Source organism: Mugil cephalus, chromosome 4 (assembly GCF_022458985.1).
Source record: "Mugil cephalus isolate CIBA_MC_2020 chromosome 4, CIBA_Mcephalus_1.1, whole genome shotgun sequence".
NCBI lineage: Eukaryota > Metazoa > Chordata > Actinopteri > Mugiliformes > Mugilidae > Mugil > Mugil cephalus.
Genome location: NC_061773.1, coordinates 3190317 through 3198378, shown reverse-complemented (window position 1 = coordinate 3198378; position 8062 = coordinate 3190317). Strand labels below are relative to the sequence as shown.

The window sequence follows — 8062 nt, the reverse complement described above, 5'->3', positions numbered from 1 at the left end:
CCCAAGAATATCAAAGTGAATAGTGAAAAGGGAAAAATGCTTCTAACAACAGAATGTTGTTAGTGGGGGCCTTTAGGTCCTATGGGTTGAGGGAAGGGGTCTCTGTGGATCATCCCACAGAATGTGTCTTTGCTGTAGGTTCGCTTGTTGCTGTTGTTGGTGTTATTTGATATTAGAGTTAGTAGTGTTGTATCAGACTGCGTATTTTGTGGATAATCATAGTAGATACTGTCAAGTGAGTTGGGATTTGTTGAGATCTACTTGAATTAAGAGTATAAAAGATTAAATGGAGAAGTGTGTGACGGGAATTTCACCTCAGACACGGACTGAGCCAACTCCCCTGCAGCGCTATTTTGACAGTTCTTTTTAACAGTTCTGTCTGCATTCCCCTTTCTTAGAAGTCGAAGATTGGATTATCTTTTGCTTTGTGGATTTTTACTTGTTGGACTTTGTACTGAGCGAGGAGACACATTGGATTACTGTGCAAGGATTTTAAGGGATCTTCTGAAGGACAGAAACATCGTTCACTGGGAACTTCCTTATTTTACCAACTTACTGCGGCAGTAACGGACTGGATTCAGGTGTTGTCGCATCGTCCGTGTGGCTCACTCGACGCCTTTGCTTCCTTAAAAGGATTTTTGGACAGAATTGGACATTATCTATTCCCCTACTTCATCCATTCAGCTCATGAGTAATTCTCTTTGATAAGTATTTTCATATTGACTTTTTAACGTTTAAGATTCATCTAACAACAATTAGTTAGATTTTGACTGATTATTAACAGTTATTTGATTTTGGGTATTCAATTGATTTTTGAGCTATTGCATTGCTAAAGCTGAACCTACAAATAAAATTTGACTCTAAAATGTCAGAAGAATTTTGTTGACAATTATTTTCCCTGTTTTTGGTACAAACTCTCTCACGGCAGTAAAACTAGGCAACTTTAAGAGTAGCTCTAACGCCAAGCTCTTATTGATCACACTAGTCGATTGAGTCCACTTTAAATAATTTAATATTCCTAGAGCTTTCAACCTAGCCTTTTTATTTTAACTTAACACGTATCAAGTGCACAGGTCCACTGGGGGAAGCCAGCATTACTTCAGACCCAGCTGCAGAAGCCTCCCTGACAGGCAGTTCCGGGGACGAGAGGAAGCGGGGCAGACGTCAGGATTAAAGGTGGTCAGAAGCCAGGCGAGTTACAGCTTGAGTAGTGCTATCAATGAATTCAGTTAGGGTAATACTCTGCTGACGTGAAGCCGTAACACTGGAGAAGCTGATTTACCTGTACCTGTGGGATCTAACAATGCATAGTAAGTTACAGAGAAAAATAGATGGATAAATTAGTTACATAGTTACAACACTAGATAGATAGATAGATAGACAGATAGACAGATAGACAGATAGATAGATAGATAGATAGATAGATAGATAGATAGATAGATAGATAGATAGATAGATAGATAGATAGATAGATAGATAGATAGATAGAACCCATATACAACCCATATTGCAGCTGAAATCACTGACGGCAGACTTGAGTTTGGTGCATTGTGAATGGTTCAGTCAGTAATACGAACATTACAGCAAGTAAAGTGACCACGAGGAAATGTAAATGTATTGCACACTGCCTCAATCTTGTTGTAAAGAACTCCATTGGAACCACTGCTGAAGTTGGGAAATTCGAGCCATGACCAGAAGACGAGCTACTTATTTTAGAACCAGCACAACTGCCAAAGAGGTGGACTTGCGGTAGAACAGCACTCTGGATATGTTTCAACACCTCTATGAGGAAAGAGAGGCAGTGGCACCAGCTCTACAGTCACACAAAACAGACCTCTGAAAATACAGGAGAATGCATCAAGGTATGTAACAGAAAACCAGAGAAGAAAATTATCATACAATCCAAATGTAATTAAATTGCATTGTCGTTGCTGAAGAAGTTCAGCACACAGTTTATGACTTAAGACAATATGTATTTTCCTGTTATTTCAGATACTGTCTGCATTTCAGCAGCAGCACCAAGAATCACCTCAGCCTCGTCCTCGCTGACGTAATGCTACGAAATGATGTTTCAGAAGCCCATTGGCTGTGCACAGGCACATTACAGTCTGCAGTGCAATCAAGCAGTAACCTCCAGGTCTGAGCAATGAAGCCCATGTGGAAGTGCAAAAAACTGGCTCCAAAAGGAGCAATCCGGAGCAAATCCGCCCAGACCCACATGTTAAAAGGCTTTTTTCGCTCAATAGTTTATTTCACTATTTATAACCACTGTATGGGGATGACTTTTTTTTCTAACTCATTTGTTTAATTTTTATTAAGGTTTAAAATTCCGCATAATTAAGGGCGTTGTGCTAACAGGTAGAGGAGAGTTGGGTAGGCGAGTCTCAACATCCAACACCACCAACCACTGTCTGTAGTGTTTACTTAATAATTACGGAACAGTCACTCTCTGCTAGTCGCACCTATAACCTAAAAATCACTCTGCAATTGGCTCTCCCGGTTTCCCACAACTCTCTATCAACTTTCAAGAGTGCCAAAATCAAACCTACTACCTTGGGAGACTGTAAAAAAGAGGAGGGAGCTACAGTAGCTAAACAGTAAAGTAAAAAGTAAAGTTAAACTAAATGCGGTGGTGGTTGGGACAGACGTTTGAGGGCAAGAAGAGGAAGGCGGCAGGGGATGAGAATATCCACAGCGTGTGCGAAACGAAGAAAAGAAAGTTTAATACTTAATGGGTGACAGGTTGTGAATGGCTAATCTTTCTCATTTTCACCGGGAAAAAACGTTTACAGACACCCTTAAAATTTTACACAATCTAAAATATTATCATCACATATTTGTGGAAAAATCTTTTTTGTGTTTTGTCTGTCTGTATTAGACAGACACAAACAAATACAAATTATAATTATTTAGTTTATGGTTTACAAGGAAAATTAACAAAACTATTCTTGATAGTTTCAGTGTGTCAGTTCTCAACATTGTCGGTATCAAAGTCAACAAATAACAGAGAATGTGTTCAAAACTGCACAAACTGAACAGGGGTTAGCACTGATGCCTCCCAAGGAGAAGGTCAAGGTTCGAGTCCAGCTCAGGCCTTTCTGGGTGGAGTTTGCATGTTGTCCCTGTGTCTGTGTGGGTTTTTTCTGGGTACTCCAGTTTCACCCACCTCCAAAGACATGCTTGTTAAGTGGTGACCCTAAACTGACCCTAGGTTTGAGTGCGAATGGTTGCTTGTCTCTGTGTTAGCCCTGCGATAGGCTGGCGACCTGTCCAGGGTGTACCCCACCTCTCTCCCAATGACAGCTGGGACAAGCTCCAGCAACCCCCGCAACCCGAGCGAGGATAAGTGGTAGTAGAAGATGAGATGAGATGAGATCATCATATTAATATTTAGAACTCCTGCAACTAGCACACAGTATAGCTCTAATCCTGGCTGGTATGTTCCCTTTCACACTGCTGAGGGGTAATCTTGTCCTATTCTTCTTGAATTACTACTTTTAATTCTTCTAAATTCTTTGGTTTGTGCTTTGAAACAGACATTTTGATAATGTCTGGGGATTGAGCTGACCACTCTAAGACCTGGATACTGTGCTCCTGCAGCCAAGTTCTACTTGCCCTGGATGTGTGGCAAGGGGCATTATCTTGTTGAAACATCCAGTTTGACCTCGACGGAACAGTGCATGTGCAGATGGGAGCATGTGGGTAGAATGAATGGTACAATATTTGACAGAGGTCAATGTGTCATCACAGACAGTAAGATGACCAACACCAGCAGCACTCATGCATCCCCAAACCATGATGCTGTCTCCACCATGTTTTACATTAAGCACTGTTCATGCTGGAGATCATGCTTGACCTGGCCTTCTGTTCCCTCACATTAGCAGGAGGATAGGAAGGAAGGAAGGATAAAGCTGGAAAATGGACTCATCTGACCACAGAATTTTCTTCCAGTTCCTGACTGTTCAGTTCTTGTGCGCTTGGGCCCAATGACGCCGGGTTAACTTCTGTCTCTTATTGATCAGGGGCTTCTTGACAGCCTTGTAGGACCTTAAGCCATCAAATGCGCTGCCTTTATATAGACACAAAGCACGGCAACAGAAAAATGTGTCTTTTAATAAAATTTACGGCCTTCATTGGATCACTGGAACCAAAATGACCCTCCAGCACCCTAGCGAGGGTAAAGAGTTGGTCCATGGTTCCATGCCCGGGGCGAAAACCGCATTGTTCCTCCTCCATGTGAGGTTCAACTATAGGGTGGACCTTCTTTTCCAACACCATGGCGTAGACTTTCCCGGGGAGGCTGAGGAGTGTGATCCCCCTATAGTTGGAACACACCCTCTGGACCCGTTTCATAAAGATGGGAACCACCACCCCGGTCTGCCACTCCAGAGGCACTGCCCCGTAATGTTGCAGAGGCGCGTCAACCAGAGCCTTGAGATACCCAGGGCAGATCTTATCCTCTCCTGGGGCTCCACCGCCAGACTGTTTAGCCATCCGGTACCAGTCAGCTGCTTCCGGAGACCCAAAGACCAACCATGCCCTGTAGGTCTCCTTCTTCTGCCTGATGGCTCCCTTCACTTCTGGTGTCCACCAGCTGGTTCGGGGGTTACCACCACAACAGGGAAAGTCAATCAGCAGACCTACACAATGGCGGAGCGGAACATAGCCCATTCGGACTCAATGTTCCCCACCATCCCCGGGGTGCGGTTGAAAGCTTGTCGGAGGTGGGAGTTAAAGACCATCTTGACAGGTTCTTCCACCAGGTGTTCCCAGCAGACCCTCACTATTCGTTTGGTCTGCGTGGCGTCTTCCCCTGCCATCTGATCCAACTCACCACCGGGCGGCTATGGCTCAGTAGGTAGAGCGGATTGTCCATGAACCGAAGGGTTAGCGTTTAGATCCCCCGAGTGTGCCATATGCCGAAGTTTCCTTGAGCAAGATACTGAACCCCCAGTTGCTCCCAGTGCAACTGGCGCTGGTGTGTGAATGTGTGTGTGCTTGTGTGAGCGAATGGGTGGATGTGTCTCTGACTGTAAAAGCGCTTTGAGTACCTTTGAGTAGGTAGAAAAGCGCTATATAAGAGCAAGACCATTACCATTTACCACCAGGTGGTGATCAGTTGACAGCTCTGTTAAAGTCGATCATCGACCTGCGACCTCGGCCGTTATGGTGCCAAGAGCACCGATGAACAACCTTATGTTCGAACATGGTGTTAGTTATGGACAAACTGCGACTTGCACAGAAAATTTTTTATGTATTTTTATGGAACCAATCAATTTTAAATTTTTTAATGGCCATTTTAGAATTTGTTTAGTATTTTGTCTGTGACTGTACTAAAATACACTGCAGTTGAAGACCTAAGAGTGATTCTTAATGCAATATTTCACAAAAGCACAGGGTGTCTGAAAACTTTTTTCCACCACTGTACTTTGCCAAACTCCATGATATAATTTGAGTAAAAATCTGTGTACACAGACATCTGAAAACATCTTTCTGTATTTTAGGGTGTTTCCTGTTGATGGAAATGATAACAATGTATCCATGAAAAAGGGCAAGTCTAATAGTTCTATTTATGTAGCTGGTTGGTAAATATTTGTAGCCTAATTATGAATGTAATCCAAAATTATTTACATCAGCTGTCCATCACATTAGCCAGATTGTCAAAGAACTCCCCCACAGTGGTTTTATTGAATGCTGTAGCCCTTCCCAATGATTTCTTTAGGGATACGGCAGGAGGATGGTGGTGTATCTTAATCGACCTTATGTTGACCTAAGAGATTACAATTCATTCTTTCAACTTGGACCTCTTGCGTTTAGCCATGTGTCAAAATCAGTTAACCTTAGCTGACCTACCAAATGCAATTCATGCAGTGTTCATGAATTTATGCTAGGTTGACCTGTCCTGATTTTCGTTCCTTGACCTCAATGGTTGCTCTCTCCAACTCCTCAAAGGGTGTTACAGTCTATGGCATGAACAAAAAATGAAAGGTCACAATTGTACTACATTTTTTGGTAGACACTACTAGATTTCCTAATTGAGGGCTGTATCGTTGACGTTTCCAGTAATTAATCATTTTTTGAATCAAGTGTCGAAGCTTCAACAAAGCCTTGATTGGCCATCACTACTGGTAAATGATTTTACCCATGAGTTCTCCTCAGCACAGGCAGGACAGGAGACGGGGCTTGCACCACAAGCCAGAGCTTTATTCCGCCACATGCACACGCAGAGACTGAAGATACAAGTGGTGTGCTCCTGCCAGGCACTGTGTGAGCCCTGCTGATGCGTTGTGTAGTCTAACATATTGCTGGGTTTCCACTGCAATATTTTGCAAAATAAAATCGATATTTCTGAAATTTTTCCAGCAAAGTATTTTGCGAATGAGCTCTGATACTCCAAAAGTCTCGTCTCGCGATGTCCCATATTTCTCTTAAATTCTCTTCACATGAGACTTCCCTTTCAGGAAGCTGGAACAATGAACGGGTCACATGACTCCTTGTTTCATCATTGTTTCCATTGCAGTTTTGTGATACACTTTTATATCGATATTCATGAAAAACCATCTCATTAGAGCGTGAAATTGTTTTAGCAATATTTGAGAGGTTTTTTTAAATACATGCATTTCTCTGGGTAATGGAAATGCAACAGTCATTTACATCCAGGCTCATTGTTCTATTGGACAGACAGAAGCTGATTAGACACTGGTCAACAGCTGTGCCAATCAGACTAACCTGGCACTGCTCTGTGAACCCCTGCAGCTGAGAGCAACACACATCCAGCGACCACAGTGCACATTGTTGCGTCTTCACTGAACAGGTGAAGTCCATGGTATACACTTTAGTCTTATTCAAAAATGTAGTCATTACATGCTAACCTAAGAAGATTGTCTTAAGGTTGGAATTATGTTAATGTACCATGATTGGGACTTTGCAGTTTAACAACCCAGAGTTTAACAATCTTTATAACAAACATAACAATTATTATACATTACAATTACTTTTAGTTATTCTGAGTTCACTTAGAGGACAGAATGTCAAAAAATGTAAAATAAATATGTCAGAAAATCAATTCTGTCAAAATAGCATCCCCAGGTGGCCAGTGACAAAGCTACAGATCTGTAAAATCTTTATGACGACTTTGTGCCTGCTTCCAGATACAATTCTCGAGATGCTCAAACATTCAGCAAGTTAAATCTACAGGCTGCTGTGAGCGAACTGTGGTAACATCCAGCAACCATTATTCTGGATATGTATTGTAGTTACACCTGTCTTGAACTTTAAAGCCTGATGTAATGTAATCACACAATAGCAGCCTATACAGGTTTCCTTTACCCAGGGAGTGGTGTAATCTCCCCTGACTGAATAGCAATCCTAATGCAGTTAAAACTGTCTATGTTCAGAGCATCCACAATTTGTTAGTCTGGTAGTATTTCCTGCACCATGGTGAAGAATAAGGGACATATCTTGTAAAGATTAATAATATCAATAGCAATGAACTTCACCTCATCCAATTACATAATGTAATGAGTTATGTCCTTCTACTATTATGTCCTCTGAGAGTATTTTCAAATGAAGGAAATGCTGACTGTTTTTAGTGCTATAAAACCCTGAAACAACTGAGACAAAGAATGATTAAGCACAAAGAGTCATGCTCTTTTTGGGCTCGTGGAGACAGAGGTCAAGTTGTCCACAGAAAAACGTTGTACTATATCCTTTGTGTCCCTACTAGCTAGACGACTGATCCTGCTTAGGTGGAGGGGTGCCTCCTCCCCCACTCATGCACAATGACTAGAAGAAATCATGTCCTGCTTAAGATTGGAGAAGGTTAGTACTCGCTTAAGCAATCAAGTGGGAGATTTCAGAAAGCATGGAGTCCCTTTCTTGATGCATTCCAGAGTCCATGAGGTGGCCATGAGGTACAGCTTAGCAATGTGTACTGTGACATGTACTCTCAGCTTATGCTAATTTTTAGTGCAGGCTGTAGATGTGGCAATTTTTTTAAGTTATATTACCCAATTCATTCATGTCTGTCTGGACACATTGGTGCTAATGGTCTGTTTCTGTA

General features: G+C 42.1%; 1 long non-coding RNA gene across 1 annotated transcript; it reads left to right on the top strand.

Moving 5' to 3' along the window:
- Positions 1-1163: 1163 nt before the first annotated feature.
- On the top strand, positions 1164-2201 carry LOC125006253. Its single transcript, XR_007112560.1, has 3 exons — positions 1164-1310; positions 1647-1862; positions 1993-2201. It is a non-coding gene; the product is annotated as an uncharacterized LOC125006253 (long non-coding RNA).
- The last annotated feature ends 5861 nt before the right edge of the window (positions 2202-8062 follow it).